Source organism: Zootoca vivipara, chromosome 11, assembly GCF_965207765.1.
Source record: "Zootoca vivipara chromosome 11, rZooViv2.hap1.1, whole genome shotgun sequence".
In the NCBI taxonomy this organism is placed as follows: Eukaryota; Metazoa; Chordata; class Lepidosauria; order Squamata; family Lacertidae; genus Zootoca; species Zootoca vivipara.
Window position 1 is genome coordinate 54,088,871 of NC_142594.1, and position 17,840 is coordinate 54,106,710.

A 17,840-nucleotide genomic window follows, 5' to 3' on the forward strand; every position below is an offset into this window, starting at 1 on the left:
TTCTATAATTCTGTATTCTATAATTCTGTATTCTATAATTCTGTATTCTTTAATACTGTGATTCTATGCTTGGGCCTCGTGTTTGCAAAGGATATGTGACCTTTCATATTGAGGTCCAAGAGCGAAGTAGGAGGACGTTGTGAACAGGATGTGGACCTACGATGAATCAGTCTAAACTAGGGAGGCTAGCACAGAGACCAAAGGTAGTCTGGGAAGTCCCTTTTATTCCCACCTGTTTTAACCTCATGCAAACCCCTTTCTTCAAGCTGGCTTGCATCCAAACTTCCAACTTGGTGGGAAATGCAGGGAGTGAATTTGCACTCAGATCTTGGTTGTGGGCATCCCATAGGCCTCTGGTGGGCCACTTTGAGAACAGGATGCTGGACAAGACAGGGCTTTCCTGAGGTCATTTGGAGAGCTGGTTGGAAAAGATCCCACTCAGACAAGGAAGACCAGCTCTGCCCCCCTCCTTTCCCCTCCCTGACCCCCTGCCCCACTCCTCCTCCACCCGGTCCACTAATGTCACAGTCTGAAGGGCTTTAAAATAAAACAGGTCACACAAAAATGCGATGACTTGTCAAAAATGCAGCCGGCAAGGTGTTTAAGGCATGAATTTCCTCTTAATGAAGGGTCGCGGAGGGAATATTGGCTTCGGCTGGGAGAGCTGGCGATGACGTCGCCGGGATTTATGGCTGTCCCCAAGCAATCCCTAGAGTGCATTGGGGCTAGGGGTGGGCAGGATGAAGGAGGTGGGGGAGAGAGGGATGGAGGGAGGGGAAAAGGTTCAGAGCATAGGGGGAGGGCTGTGTTAAATTGCAGCCCCCTTCCCACAGACAGGGAACAATTTGAATTGTGTGGCACACCTGCCAAGAGTTCAGGTGACGCATCTTCGAGGGTGTGTGACATAGGGAGGCTCCCATTAGGGACTGGTATTACACCTGAACACTTTTGGCCTTTAGCTTAAAAATGTATAAATTACTTCCTTCGGTCTTCTAGATTACTGTTTCTACATCTTTCTTCTTCTTCTTCTTCTTCTTCTTCTTCTTCTTCTTCTTCTTCTTCGGTTCTTTCAGTTCCCACCTGCCGCTGTACTGGGACTGAGTCACATTGTGTATGTTGTATTGGTTATTATGGATTTCTTATTTGTCTGAGAAATTTTAATTAATTATTTTTTTATTAAAAAACAACAACAAGAGAATTCAGGTGACCTGTCAGTGAGGTTACAGGTAGGTAGCCGTGTTGGTCTGGGTCGAAGTAAAATAAAAAAATTCCTTCAGTAGCACCTTAAAGACCAACTAAGTTTTTATTTTGGTATGAGCTTTCGTGTGCATGCACACTTCCTCTGAAGAAATGTGCCTGCACACGAAAGCTTATACCAAAATAAAAACTTAGTTGGTCTTTAAGGTGCTACTGAAGGAATTTTTTATTTTACTGTCAGTGAGGGTTTGGGAAACAGGACACTGCCTTTTTACTAAGGTCTCCTCCACACCGTACCTTAGAAAGCGCTATGGGAACACTGTAAGAGAATCCTGGGAACTGTAGTTTGCAAGGATGTTGAGAGTTTGGTAGGAGATCCCTAATCCCCTCACGGAGCTAAAACTCCCAGAGTTCCCTGTGAAGAGGGGTTGACTGTTCAACCACTCTAGGAATTTCAACTCTGGGAGGGGAATTGGGGCCTTCTAACAACTCCATTCTGAAGGAAATCAGCCCTGAGTGCTCACTGGAAGGACAGATCCTGAAGCTGAGGCTCCAATACTTTGGCCACCTCATGAGAAGAGAAGACTCCCTGAAAAAGACCCTGATATTGGGAAAGATGGAGGGCACAAGGAGAAGGGGACGACAGAGGACGAGATGGTTGGACAGTGTTCTCGAAGCCACCAACATGAGTCTGACCAAACTGCGGGAGGCAGTGGAAGATAGGAGTGCCTGGCGTGCTCTGAGTCGGACACGACTAAACAACTAAACAACAACAACAATAAAACAACTCCCAGAACAGTTTAAAGTGGTAGCACAGTGCTTTAAACATATAGTATGAATGTGCCTGAGTCAGACCATTGGTTCGTCCAGATCAGTGATTTCTGGTAGAGTCTCCCCCAGTCTCTCCCTGAAGACGTCAGGGATTGAACCTGGGAGCTACGGCCCTGCTGCCTTGCCTTGCCTTGAGTGCTGTTGCCTGAGCCGAGTGTGTCTTTGAGCTCCAAACAATGCATATTCCTTGCCTGGACAAAGGTGGTGTTTGTGTAGAAATCCCCTTGACTTCCATGGGCGCGAGAGTCCCTTTCCTTGCTCCGCCCACTTTCGCCTCTGGCCCCGCCCACCACTACCGCATGGCCCCTGCAAAGCTCCTCAGGGGATAACATGGATCTCATCTGACAAAGGACCTCCCCCCTCATTGTAAACAATACTGAACCAGGTGGACCAATGGGAGCAGGCACCACCCAACGGCCTCCAATTTCAAGGACCCCCTTGCAGCTACTTCAGGCTCCCAAATATTTTAGGACAGGCATGGGGAACCTCTGAACCTCCAGGTGTGAGCTATAATTCCCATCATCCCTTGCCGTCAACCATGCTTGCTGGGAGCTGTGGGAGTCATAGTTCAGCTACATCCAATGGGCCAAAGGTCCTTGGCACCTATTTTCAGTCCAGTCCTTTGAACAAAGCTAAGTTCTCTGAAGAATGGATGCTTTTGAATTATGGTGCTGGAGGAGACTCTTGAGAGTCCCATGGACTGCAAGAAGATCAAACCTCTCCATTCTGAAGGAAATCAGCCCTGAGTGCTCACTGGAAGGACAGATCCTGAAGCTGAGGCTCCAATACTTTGGCCACCTCATGAGAAGAGAAGACTCCCTGGAAAAGACCCTGATGTTGGGAAAGATGGAGGGCACAGGGAGAAGGGGACGACAGAGGATGAGATGGTTGGACAGTGTTCTTGAAGCTACGAACATGAGTCTGACCAAACTGCGGGAGGCAGTGCAAGACAGGAGTGCCTGGCATGCTCTGGTCCATGGGGTCACGAAGAGTTGGACACGACTAAACGATTAAACAACAACCACAAAATCCACTTCTGGAAATCTAGTGGAAACTTGCTGAAGGGGGTTAGACAAATGAGGCTTGGGATCCCTTCCAACTGCAATCCTATGATTCTAAGTTTTGTGCTAATTTGGGAAAATTAGCACAAAACTAATTTGTGCTAATTTGATGTTGGGAAAGATGGAGGGCACAAGGAGAAGGGGACGACAGAGGACGAGATGGTTGGACAGTGTTCTTGAAGCTACCAACATGAGTCTGACCAAACTGCGGGAGGCAGTGGAAGACAGGAGTGCCTGGCGTGCTATGGTCTATGGGGTCACGAAGAGTCGGACACGACTAAACAACAACAAAGTCCTCTGTTAACAAACATAGCAAATAAATAGGGTTTTTTTGGATCTGAGTGCAGCAAAGAAAATGCCACTTCTCCCCCGCCAGCACACAGACTCCATTCTCCCCCCCCCCGAATATTGTTCTTTTTCTTGCTCTCCCTCCCCCCCCCCAACCTCCAATCATCTGAGATCTTGTCTTCCCCAGTCAATCTGAGAGCAGCCAACACTTTCCCTACATGAAAGAATAAACATTTAATTTGCGCTGCAGGTTGAGGGGGCAGAATGCTAATCCGGTTAGCTAAGTGACAGCAGAAATGGAGCCTAACGCCCAGCTCTTCCACAATTACCTGCCGGCCATTGTGAGGATAACTCACCCAGCTCTACCTCTCTTTTAAATCAGAACCAGTGAAGGCAGCGAATGTCCTGTGTGAATGCCTGGAGGCGGTTGGAGGATGGATGGCGGCTAACAGATTGAGGTTGAATCCTGACAAGACAGAAGTACTGTTTTTGGGGGGACAGGGGGTGGGCGGGTGTGGGGGACTCCCTGGTCTTGAATGGGAAAACTGTGCCCTTGAAGGGCCAGGTGCGCAGCCTGGGAGTCATTCTGGACTCACAGCTGTCCATGGAGGCGCAGGTCAATTCTGTGTCCAGGGCGACTGTCAACCAGCTCCATCTGGTACGCAGGCTGAGACCCTACCTGCCCTCAGACTGTCTCACCAGAGTGGTGCATGCTCTAGTTATCTCCCGCTTGGACTACTGCAATGCGCTCTACATGGGGCTACCTTTGAAGGTGACCCAGAAACTGCAATTAATCCAGAATGCGGCAGCTGGACTGGTGACTGGGAGCGGCCGTCGAGATCCACATAACACCGGTCCTAAGAGATCTGCATTGGCTCCCAGTACGTTTCCGAGCATAATTCAAAGTGTTGGTGTTGACCTTTAAAGCCCTAAACGGCCTCGGTCCTAAATACCTGAAGGAGCGTCTCCACCCGCATTGCTCAGCCCGGACACTGAGGTCCAGCTCCGAGGGCCTTCTGGCGGTTCCCTCCCTGCGAGAAGTGAGGTTACAGGGAACCAGGCAGAGGGCCTTCTTGGTAGTGGCGCCCGCCCTGTGGAACCCCCTCCCATCAGAGGTCAAGGAGATAAACAACTACCTGACATTTAGAAAACACCAAAAGGCAGCCCTGTTTAGGGAAGTCTTTAATCTGTGATATTTTGATGTATTTTGGTATTTGTTGGAAGCCGCCCAGAATGGCCGGGGAAACCCAGCCAGATGGGCGGGGTATAAATAAATAATAATAATAATAACTCAGTTACATCGCCCAATGGAGTTGAAGATCATGGAGATCTATTTGTCCCCGTGTCAGTTTCAGTTTGTTGGTTAGTTCTTCTAATAGGGCCGGAAAAGGGGATTGTTAAAGGAAAACAGGGGAGGGCGGTGGAAAGTCAAGGGATTCTGAGAATCCTAAATGTAAAGGTGAATGATATGTTTAAATGGAAACTTGTTACGTAAAAACAAATGAACAGGTGAAACTCGGAAAATTAGAATATCGTTGAAAAGTGCATTTATTTCAGTAATGCAACTTAAAAGGTAAAACCAATATATGAGATAGATGCATGACATGCAAAGCAAGATATGTCAAGCCTTTATTTGTTGTAATTGTAATTATTCGTTGTTTGGCAGGTCAGTTATAAATGGAATGGAATTGAATGTAATAGTGCTGTTTATTTTTATATTATTGTAACTATTTGTTTTATTACTGTGGAATTTCCAAAAGAAAGCATTAGTAAAAATTAAAAGAAAAAAAATAATAAGTTGCATTACTGAAATGAATGCACTTTTCGACGATATTCTAATTTTCCGAGTTTCACCTGTATATATTAGTTTTTAAGTAACAAGTTTCTAACACGTTTTTACGTAACAAGTGTATATTAAAAAGAATATATTTATTCTGGAGAGCCAGCATGATGTAACAGTTAGAGCAGGGGTCAACAAACTTTTTTGGGAGGGGGCCGGTTGCAGGGCCGGTGCGTCCATTTAGGCGAACTAGGCAGCTGCCTAGGGCGCCAAAATGGAGGGGGTGCTGGCCAGCCTGCCCACCGCCCGCCAGTGCTGCCTGGGACCGCCTCCACTGCGCCTGTCACATGTTGAGCGGCTTCAGGCCGCTATCCTGAGGCACGCGCGTGCCTCCGGAGAGCAGCCTGAAACTCCTCAACAGCTGACAGCCGCAGTTGAAGCGGCCCAAGTCTCGCGCTCCCCGCATGAAGCTCCGGAGGTGTGCGGGGAGCGCGAGCCTGGGGCCACCTCGCCGCGCCTCTCAGCTGTTTTTCATTTTCATTTTCATTTTCATTTTTCTACTTTTTATTTTTTATATTTTCTATTTCTATTTTCTATTTTTTATTAATGGGGGGGCAGAAGGTGATCTTGCCTAGGGCGCAAAAAACCCTAGCACCGGCCCTGGCCGGTTGACCGGCCCCCAGATCATGCGGCACATGTTGAAGGGAGCTTTTCTCCCCCGGCCTACCTATGGTGCAAGCGGCAGAGGCTGTCAGCGGCGGCGGAGGGATCAGCAGCGCAAAAGGGCTGGCTGGCTCCGGAGGGGCGCTGCCCAAAATGGCACTCAGCCAGCTCAGCCCAGCCCCCTTCCTCCTCTACGCAGGGCAGGGAGAAGGGTGGGGAGAAGCCAGGAGGAGGGAGTGGGGAATGGCGCCCCCCAAAAAATTGGCGGCAAAAAAAATATTAAGGGGAAAAATAACGACCACGGACCGTCCATGGGCCGGATCCTGAGGGCTATTGGGCTGGATACGGCCCACGGACTGTAGTTAGCGACACATGGGTTAAAGTGTCAGACTCGGATTTGGGAGGCCCGGTGGGTGACCTTGGACCGGTCGCTGCCTCTCAGCCTAACCCACCTCGCAGGGTTTCCCAATGTGAAAAGAGGAGGGGAAGGTGACCCCCATTGCCCCATGCTTCCTCACAAATGCTTATGCTCACCATTCAGAGCCAACACTCACAGGGGTTCCATCTCTCACTACATGCATCTTCCAAAAACTTGATAAATCCATCGGTCAGTCAGTCAGTCAATGTTTATTACGGCAAACAGCCAGCATATCAAACCAGAAATTCTGCATAATTCTCTACATAAACAATAAAAACGACTGATATGGGGTTTTAACAATCAATATACTAATTGAAGGGGACCCAGGTGGCGCTGTGGTTAAACCACTGAGCCTAGGGCTTGCTGATCAGAAGGTCGGCGGTTCAAATCCCTGCGACGGGGTGAGCTCCCATTGCTTGGTCCCAGCTCCTGCCAACCTAGCAGTTCGAAAGCTCGTCAAAATGCAAGTAGATAAATAGGAACCGCTACAGCGGGAAGGTAAACGGCGTTTCCATGTGCTGCTCTGGTTTGCCAGAAGCGGCTTTGTCATGCTGGCCACATGACCTGGAAGCTATACGCCGGCTCCCTCGGCCAATAATGCGAGATGAGCGCACAACCCCAGAGTCAGTCACGACTGGACCTAATGGTCAGGGGTCCCTTTACCTTTATACTTATTGAATATACAATACTTAAAATACAGGTCCAGCAGAATAAAACACCATAAAAGAATAAGAGATTTAACTAAGAGCTATAGCAGCAATATCTTCATCAGGGGGCAGGACAAATTGTTATAACATGTTATTCAATAAAATAGATTTACGTTTTTTAATAGCTAAGGTGCAAAATTTGGCCACAGCGTAGGATACTGAGCTCAAAGAATCTTCCAGAAGGAATTTGCGTAATGTTTCGGGGGGAAATTCCAGATAATATTGCAAGGGTGTGAATTTTGATAATAGGGGTAAAATGAGTCGCGATCGTTCTTCACTATAGAATTCACAGAATAAAAGAATGTGAATAACAGATTCCACCTTGTTGGACATGCATGGACAGAAGCGCTCTTCGATTGGTATACGCAAGAATTTGCCGTGTAACACAGCTGAAGGCATCGCATCAAATCGGGCTCTGGAAAAGGCCCATCTATGAGATTCATAAATAATATTGGATAAATAATATTGGATAGATATAAAGATAAATCCATCAGCAAAAATACTTTTGCAGGGCTTTCCTTTGTATACACCTGCCCTGGGTTGAGAAAGTTCATGTCGCTGGTTGGTGGGGGCAGGGGGGGGGAATGACTGGCCCTGCAGTGCCTCAGCTGTCAAAGCTCCCCCACCCCACCCTGGACTGGTGTTTGCTTACCCGGGGCCCGTTGCCGTGGAAACGGCTCCAAAGCAAACAGCATCACATCGCACGGGGTGAAAAGGGAAGACATCCCCGGTGGGACAGAGTTGGCAGAAGTTCCACGGCCTGCTGTGGTGGGTGGGCAACGCTCGAGAGCAGGATGCAGAACTCCTTCCCCCTCACCCCCCTCTTTCCTATGGGGTGAGGTCAATGCGGGCTCCTTGGAAGCAGGGCAAGGCACGAGGCATTTCTGAGATTGCAAAAATGGGTGCATAGGACAGAACTGTGTGCAGAAAAATGTATACGTGCACGCCAAAATGCTGACGAATTGTCACAAGGACTTTTCACTTGGGGGAAATGCTTTTAATGGTTTGAGTTTTTTTGTACTGAAAAGTGGGCTGGAAGTTCCAAGAAAGAAAGAAAGAAAGAAAGAAAGAAAGAAAGAAAGAAAGAAAGAAAGAAAGAAAGAAAGAAAGAAAGAAAGAAAGAAAGAAAGAAAGAAGGGGAGGGAGGGAGGGAGGGAGGGAGGGAGGGAGTCTAGTTCAGTCTAGTTACAGCCTGAATCTGTGAGTTTTCTCAGTTTTGAAATGCCAGGCTGATCCTAATGGATGTGTCTTGTTTGTTTGTTTGTTTGTTTGTTTGTTTGTTTGCTGAATGGATGCTGTAGAAATGTGATGTTGGAAACGGCTTATTCAGGGTAAAGATAAAGGGACCCCTGACCATTATCAGGGGTTGCAACGCTCATCTTGCATTATTGGCCAAGGGAGCCGGTGTACAGCTTCCAGCTCATGTGGCCAGCATGACAAAGCCGCTTCTGGCGAACCAGAGCAGCTCACGGAAATACCGTTTACCTTCCCGCTGGAGTGGTACCTATTTATCTACTTGCACTTTGATGTGCTTTCGAACTGCTAGGTTGGCAGGAGCTGGGACCAAGCAACGGGAGCTCACCCCATCACAGGGATTCGAACTGCCACCCTTCTGATCAGCAAGCCCCAGAGGCTCAGGGGTTTAGACCTATTCAGAGTAGGGTTGCCAAAAGACCAGGCTCTTGTGCTATGAACAGTAGCTGGATCTGCAGATTTCAGCAGGTGAAGCTTCTCAAGACATATAGGTAGACTGAGGGCATTTTCAGAGGTTAACCATTCTCTCCAGGGCACAAAAAACAGAACCTTCCCCTCCTCCCAGGGGATCAACTTTTGATTAAAGGCACAGGAGCTGGTTGGGATGATAAATGTTGGACACCCAAATTCAGAGCCAGAGCTTAGGGGGATCCTAGAATCATAGAATCATAGAGTTGGAAGAGACCACAAGGGCCATCAAATCCAACCCCCTGCCAAGCAGGAAACACCATCAAAGCATTCCTGACAGATGGCTGTCAAGCCTCTGCTTAAAGACCTCCAAAGAAGGAGACTCCACCACACTCCTTGGCAGCAAATTCCACTGCCTAACAGCTCCTGATCCTGAGGCAGTGCTTAACCCCAGAATCTATTTGACCGGATGCAGCTTTGGAATTGAATGCCTCTGAGCATAAACAGAGTGTATATCGCTACTGAATAACTGGCATGTCCCTACTCATCTGGCTTCACAGGGCAAAGGCAATTTCACGGAAGAGAGGGTTTTCAATGGCGAATAGCCAGGATGACCGTTCTCTGCCTCCACAGTTGAAAGCAGCAATGCTTCTGAACGCCAGCTGCTGGAAAACACAGGTGGGGAGAGGGCTCTTGTGTTCAAATCCTGCTTGCTCCTTTCCCATGGGTTTGCCCCTGTGAGAACAGGATACTGGACTAGGATGCTGGAATCACTTGCTGGATCATCACCTTGTCGTGGTGAGTGGACTTGCATGTTCCTATGACCCTTGTGAGCGAAGCCGTTGGGGATCTCTTACTCCCAGCAGGGTCACCCAAGGCAGTAAGGTCAAAGGGGAGGAGCTAGACAAAGAATGATCCAAGAATCCTCAATGGCAGAACAGGCGGATAACAAGCGGTATGTTACAACGGCTGTGAAGGCAGATGGAAGGCTACAGCAGATAAGAATCTACCGGTCGTGACTATGCAAGCTATTGGAATAGGCCAACGCTCAAGAGACTGAGATCTACTTTCAGAATTAAAAGCTGGCAGTGATCTACCCCCGTTTTTGAGGTTCAGCTCAAAGTTCTTGAGCTTTTTAGGGAGGAGGAAGGTCCCCTTTTTTAGGGGTTAGGGAAAAAAGGTTTTTTAAGGAAGGAATTCCATTGGAGGGGGGAGTTAAAGGCAAGGGACAAAGGGGTGAAGTCACTCACAGAAAGATCTCTATGGATCAAAACAGCAGCACAGAGAAAGCTCCGTCTTCCCTTCCAGAGATCATACAATGGAGGGTGGGGCGAGGGGGTGTGTGTGGCAGGAGTCACGCTAAGGAAAGGGAGCCAGAGATTGACCACGATCTACCAAAACCTCGCGGGGATCCACCAGTAGATCGCGATCGACCTGTTGGACATCCCCAGAATGCTTACTGCAAAGACTGTGTTGGTCAGCGTACACTGATCTAACCACAAAAAACAAATTCATCACAAATTCCCCAAACCCTAACCCTAACCCCAAAAGCCCCATGGCGATTGGCAAATGGTAACAGCGGCAGGATCGTGAAATCTGGAAGCCCCTAGCCATGAACCGGCACATGGGCGGCAGATACAGAGCATAGCTGCCAAGTACCCCGTTTTCCCCGGGAAACCCCCGTTTTTACTTACCTTTTCCCGGTGGTCCCCCGTATCACTTCGTCTCCCGTTTTTCTCCGTTATTTTCTCCTGCTGGCAGCCATTTTTTCTTTCTGATTTGCCCTTCTATGGGCACCAAAAATGGCCGCCGGCTGCTTCAAAAGTCGCATGTCCGGAAGTGCATAGACGCCACTTCCGGTGTCGTCGTCGGCCATTTTTGGTGGCCATCGATGGGCAGAGCGACACCGGAAGTTGCGTCGACGCACTTCCTGACATGCTTCCAGTGTCACACGGCTGCCGGTCCCGGATTCTGCAGTCCGGGACTTGGAAGGTAAGATACAGAGTCAGTCGTTCTGACTCAAGGAACGAGACAGTTGAGCAGCTCGGCAGCTGTATCCATGACTGAGCAGCCCTCTTTAGGATCCACTCTGCTCACCCCGAAAAGGGGGCGGGGCTAGAAAAGGTGCCCTAAACATAGTCTGCCTCCCCTTTTCCCTGACTGGATTACCGCGCCCAGTGGGGGCACCACCTAGCGGTCATAAAAAAAACAATTGAATGGACTAGATGGGCCATTGGCCTCATCCAGCAGACTCTTCTTTTGTTCTAAAATTACAGCTTCTCTAAACCCCTCGCTCCACTTTCCAGAAATTAAACCCTACAGACGTAACCATAACAAAAGTGCTTCAGTGTGTTTCGTTTCTTTAGACAAATTGGTCGTTTTCTCGCACAGAAGATGAATTTGCAAGTGTCTTGTTGGCTGTGATTAATAGCATTTAGGGAAATCTGAAGTAGATATACAGCTTGTATGAAGGAATCTCATACCGACCATAAATAATGAAATAGAGGTTGTTGGTTTAAACATTGAATAAAGAAAGCAGTGCTGTGCTGAAGTGATCCCATTTATTTATTTATTTTAATAAAATCACCTAAAGACTTTACCGGGGGTGCAGGAACCATTCTGAGCACTTTGTTGTATTGACATCTCTGCCTTTACTTCTCTAAATTAGAAGCCAAATTAGGTAAAAGAGAAAAATGCAGTGGTGGTTTTTTCCCCCCAAAGGAATACATTAATTGATTCATTTATCACCACATGATGTGGGAATTTACTAATTAATTCTTCCACATAAAGGATATTTGCTCTTTCCAAACTGTTTTTTCCCTGCTTGCTTGTTTTATTTATATTCCGTTCTTCATCTGGAAAAAAAAAATCCCACAGCAGTTCTTAAATATAGATACGGTATATGCCCCCATCTATACAGTACATCAGGCATCCCCAAACTTCGGCCCTCCAGATGTTTTGGACTACAATTCCCATCATCCCTGACCACTGGTCCTGTTAGCTAGGGATCATGGGAGTTGTAGGCCAAAACATCTGGAGGGCCGCAGTTTGGGGATGCCTGCAGTACATCTAAAGCAGCATCTTACCACTTTAAACAGTTCCTGAAGAGGAGGAGAGGGGTTGGTCGGGAATTGTAGCTCTAGGAGGAGAATAGGGGTCTCATAACAGCTCCCAGCCCCCTTTACAAACCACAGCTCCCAGAATTCTCTGGGAGGGGGAGCCATGACTGCTTAAAGTGTTATGATAGGCTTCCTGGAACAAAACCGTTTTCAGCAAGTGCCAAAAGCAGTACAGTGGTGGCAGCCTCTTAATATCAATGGGCAGGGAGTTTCAAAGTGTAAATGCTGCCACACGAAAAAAGACTGATTCCTTGTAGATGTGGAATGAAAACTATGTTGCATTTGTAAAGGCGCCAGTTTTGCAGATCCAAGTGGCTTGGGCAAAGCCTCCATAGGGGTTAGATTATATCTGGTTTTTATTGACTTGTATTGATTGCAGAGCAAGATTCCTGTGATTTTTCTGCATTAAGGGGACTCATCCCCCCCCCCCCGGAGCAATTAACTCAGAAATGAATGCTAATCTTCTGCCAGATATCCAGAAGTAGCTTTAAAATTATTATTATTATTATTATTAGTAGTAGTAGTAGTAGTAGTAGTATGCAATTGTTTTTATTGATGTCCATATTATATATTTATACATTCTTACAATATTAGTAACATAAAACTCTCAGGATTACCACTTCCGTCTACCCCTTTTCTGGTTTTCTTGTATAATATTTACACATTGATTTGTATCAGCATGCTGTTCATATCTATACATGGTTCTTTCTACAATCTCATATAGAATGCTCCATCAATTATACGTTGTAAGGTTTATCTCAGACCTGCCAGTGTTCTTATATGTAAACAGTGTTTTCTCAAGGTAAGTTATAAATTGCTTCCAGCCTTTTTGGAACGTGTGATCGTCCTGCTCATGAATTCGTCCCGTCAGCCTGGCTAATTCTGCGTACTCTACCATCTTTGTAGATAGTTGGCCGATCCTGATGTTTCCATCCTTGAGCTATCAAAACTCTGGCCGCCGTTGTCGCATACAGAAATAGTTTTTCGTCTTTTGATATCTCACCCCCAACCATTCCTAAAAGAAATGCCTCCGGCCTTTTAGGGAACAGAAGTAGCTTTTACAACATGTGAATGATCAGAAAACCCACAGAAATTATTCGGTGAGGAAACGTCTGGAAAACAGACTAAAGTGCTGTCTGAATGCAGCCTAAGGAGCTATCCGTGGTGCTAATAGTCTGTACTTGCCTTGCCACATGACAATCCACATTAAACCCGAACCTTTTGCTCTTCTGCTCGCGCGATGGCAACCACTGGCTGTTCATGTGTTATGTTTATTTGTTTTGTTTTGTTTTATTAAAGATTTTCTTGATTTACAAATTATTCAGCCCGGACACTGAGATCCAGCACCGTGGGCCTTCTGGCAGTTCCCTCATTGCAAGAAGTTAGGTTACAGGGAACCAGACAGAGGGCCTTCTCGGTAGTGGCACCCGCCCTGTGGAACCCCCTCCCACCAGATGTCAAGGCAATAAGCAACTATTTTACTTTTAGAAGACAACTGAAGTCGGCCCTGTTTAGGGAAGTTTTTAATGTTTGATGCTGTATTGTTTTTAATATTTGGTTGGAAGCCGCCCAGAGTGGCTGGGGAAACCCAGCCAGATGGGTGGGGTATAAATATATTATTATTATTATTAAGAAAGCTAGAGAGTTCCAGAAAAACGTCTACTTCTGCTTCATTGACTATGCAAAAGCCTTTGACTGTGTCGACCACAGCAAACTATGGCAAGTTCTTAAAGAAATGGGAGTGCCTGATCACCTCATCTGTCTCCTGAGAAATCTCTATGTGGGACAAGAAGCTACAGTTAGAACTGGATATGGAACAACTGATTGGTTCAAAATTGGGAAAGGAGTACGACAAGGTTGTATATTGTCTCCCTGCTTGTTTAACTTATATGCAGAATTCATCATGCGAAAGGCTGGACTAGATGAATCCCAAGCCGGAATTAAGATTGCCAGAAGAAATATCAACAACCTCAGATATGCAGATGACACAACCTTGATGGCAGAAAGTGAGGAGGAATTAAAGAACCTTTTAATGAGGGTGAAAGAGGAGAGCGCAAAATATGGCCTGAAGCTCAACATCAAAAAAACCAAGATCATGGCCACTGGTCCCATCACCTCCTGGCAAATAGAAGGGGAAGAAATGGAGGCAGTGAGAGATTTTACTTTCTTGGGCTCCTTGATCACTGCAGATGGTGACAGCAGTCACGAAATTAAAAGATGCCTGCTTCTTGGGAGAAAAGCAATGACAAACCTAGACAGCATCTTAAAAAGCAGAGACATCACCTTGCCGACAAAGTTCCGTATAGTTAAAGCTATGGTTTTCCCAGTAGTGATGTATGGAAGTGAGAGCTGGACCATAAAGAAGGCTGATCGCCAAAGAATTGATGTTTTTGAATTATGGTGCTGGAGGAGACTCTTGAGAGTCCCATGGACTGCAAGAAGATCAAACCTATCCATTCTGAAGCAAATCAGCCCTGAGTGCTCACTGGAAGGACAGATCCTGAAGCTGAGGCTCCAATACTTTGGCCACCTCATGAGAAGAGAAGACTCACTGGAAAAGGCCCTGATGTTGGGAAAGATTGAGGGCACTAGGAGAAGGGGACGACAGAGGACAAGATGGTTGGACAGTGTTCTCGAAGCTACAAACATGAGTTTGACCAAACTGCGGGAGGCAGTGGAAGAAAGGAGTGCCTGGCGTGCTATGGTCCATGGGGTCACGAAGAGTCGGACACGACTAAACGACTAAACAACAAACAACATTATTATTATTATTATTATTATTATTATTATTATTATTATTATTATACCAGTATGCAATGTCTCTCATAACATTTTTACAAATCAGTTTCATTTGTTGAGACATTGGGAAGAAAGGGGAAAAGAGGTAGATGGAGGAGAGATGGGGGGTTGGGTTGGGGTGACAATGTTTCTATTTTACTTAATATATGGGTGTTTTTTTGTCAGCATCGCTTGTGCAGGTTCTCTGCTGTTTGCTTGTGTTCCTTTGGTGGTGAGAGATGTTGGGGTTGGCCTAGGGTATGATTGTTCATTTGTGGTTGGCTGTGGTGGTCTTTGTTTTGTGTGTGAGTGGAGTGGGTGGGTGTTTTGGATCAAGTTAGCCATATTGATCTGTATGCTGTTGGTGGGTTTTTGTCATTTTCTTGTTGGGCTGTGATATGCGATAAAAGGGAACCATGCCGGGGTGAAGCCGTCTTCTTCTATTTGTCCCCGTGTCAGTTTCAGCTTATTGGTTAGTTTTTCTAGTAAGGCTGTTTCCCATACGATTTGTTACCATTGGCCCATGCTTACTCCTGACAGGTCTTTCCAGTGTCTGGTTATGGTGCTTCTGGTTGCTGAGAGTAAGTGGGTTATGAGTTCTTTGTGGTGTAATTGGGCCTTATTGTCTTGGAAGATGTTTAGTAAGGCCAGTTCTGGGGTCAAATCTAATGTTTGCTTGGTTATTTTGCTTATTTCTTGTATGGTTGTTGTCCAGAATAGTTGGATTTTGGAGCACACCCACCACATGTGGAAATATGTGCCTGTTAAGGTGCACCCTCTCCAGCCTTTTGGTGAGGTTCCTGGGCATATTAGTGCTAGTTTTCTTGGTGTTAGGTACGACCTATAGGGGATTTTCAGTGTGAGTTCTTTCCTTTTTGTTGATATGGATTTAAAGGGGGGGTTTAGACCACATTCTGGTCCATTGATTGGGGTTAATCTCGTAGCCTATGTCATCCTCCCATTGTCTTTTGATTGTGTCTAGGGCAGTGGTTCCCAACAGGTGGTCCGGGGACCCCCAGGGGTCCGCAAGCTATGCCAGAGGAGTCCGCAAGATGCTATTAGAATAAAAAATATATTAAATACATTTCGTATGATAACAGATTTTTTGTTTTGGCCGCTTCCTGCATGAGCAGAGTCTAGCGCAAAACTAGAATTAGATAGAGGCAGTAGTTCTGCTGTATGCCGTTAGGTGGCGCTTTACAAACACTACTGTTTTGCAAAGAGGCAGCGTGCGCATTCTACTAACGCTCACCTCCCCAAGATGCTTTGCGCGCGTCAGCTTCATTTGTGCGCTACTGCGTAGGTACCCTGTCTTCTCCATTTCTCTCCCTCCTCCCTGGCGCGCGCTGCCTCTTTGCAAAACAGTAGTGTTTGTAAACAAAGCGTTGTTTTTCGCGGAAGCTACAGTTCGCGTAGTTAAAAATGGACCGTTGGTTAAAAAGTGGTTCGTTAAAATGACAAAGGCCTACAGATGAAGAGGAAGATAATGCATTTGATGTTCAAGCAAGTAAGTCAGTGACTCTCGAACCTTGCATCAGCACGCAAGGACTACAAGAAACTTGGAGATAAGGCAATGAAAAAGATCCTTCCATTTGCAACCACATATCGGTGTGAGCAAGCATTTTCTTCCATGTGTTTCATGAAAAACAAATATAAGAATCGGCTCGACATGCAGTCGGATTTCAGAGTGAAAGTTTCAAGTTTGGAACCTAATATTTCAGAAATAATAGACTCAAAGGACAGATTTAACTCATCTCATTAAGAACTGAAAATTAAAACTAACTGTATACTGATGGAGTACTCTGTTGTAACTGTAAAAAACGTATAAATATAAAATATAAAAAGACTCTTAATTTGGCTCTCACTTTTAATTTTAGGATTAGGAATTAATGGGGGTCCTTGTCACAATAGCGGCTCGATGAGGGGTCCTCGAGAAAATTTTGTTGGGAACCCCTGGTCTAGGGGATTCGTGGGATTTTGGAGTAGCATTTTGTATGTTGCAGATACCATCCCTTTGCCGCGTCCCTTTGTCTTTTGGAGGAGGTTTTCAAAGGTTGTCAGGGGCCTAGTTGCTGCTGATTTTACTGCTGGATTGTTTAAGAGGGCATGTAATTGGTGTTGACATGTGTTATGTTGAACAAACATGAAGTCTCTGCACCAGCATATAAAACATTTTGAGCTGCATAGATCATGCATGTATACAGAAAACCTGAACCTGAGTTCAGTGTAAGGGAGAACGAGTGGATGAGGCTACTGAATGCATTATTATTGTTGTTGTTTAGTCGTTTAGTCGTGTCCGACTCTTCGTGACCCCATGGACCAGAGCACGCCAGGCACTCCTGTCCTTATTATTATTATTATTATTATTATTATTATTATTATTATTATTTATAGCTAGGTGAAAAAATGTTGCCCTAAATACTGGAATATTTGCCCCAAATTTATTAACTGCATTCAGCACTTGAATTGGTATTCGATCTCAATATTTGCTGCTTTATTACTTTGCTCAGAAAAGTCCACACAGCTGGGATAGTTCACATAGCTGCCAAGTTTTCCCTTTTCTCGCGAGAAAGCCTATTCAGCATAATGGAATTTCCCTTCAAAAAAGGGAGAACTTGGCAGCTATGGATAGTTCAGTCGGTAGAGCATGACTCTTAATCTCATAATAATATGAGACCACAATATACTGGTCGAGACCACATAACACCGGTCTTGAAAAATCTACATTGACTCCCAGTACGTTTCCAAGCACAGTTCAAAGTGTTGGTACTGACCTTTAAAGCCCTAAACGGCCTCGGTCCAGTATACCTGAAGGAGCATCTCCACCCCCATCGTTCTGCCTGGACACTGAGGTCCAGCACCGAGGGCCTTCTGGCGGTTCCCTCGCTCCAAGAAGCCAAGTTGCAGGGAGCCAGGCAGAGGGCCTTCTCTGTAGTAGCACCCACCCTGTGGAATACCCTCCCATCAGATGTCAAAGAGAAAAACAGCTACCAGATTTTTAGAAGACATCTGAAGGCAGCCCTGTTTAGGGAGGCTTTTAATGTTTAATAGATTGATTTATTTCATTTTTCTGTTGGAAGCCGCCCAGAGTGGCTGGGGAAACCCAGCCAGATGGGCGGGATATGAAGAATAAATTATTATTATTATTATTATTATTATTATTATTATTATTATTATTATCTCAGCCTTCCATCAGGAAGTTTTTAATGTTTGATGTTTTAGTATGTTTCAATATATGCTGTGAGCCTCCCAGAGTGGGTCCTGAACCACAAGAAGAGAACAAGAAGAACATCCTGTACGTTTAGAGAAGATTGGAAAACATTTATTGAATATATG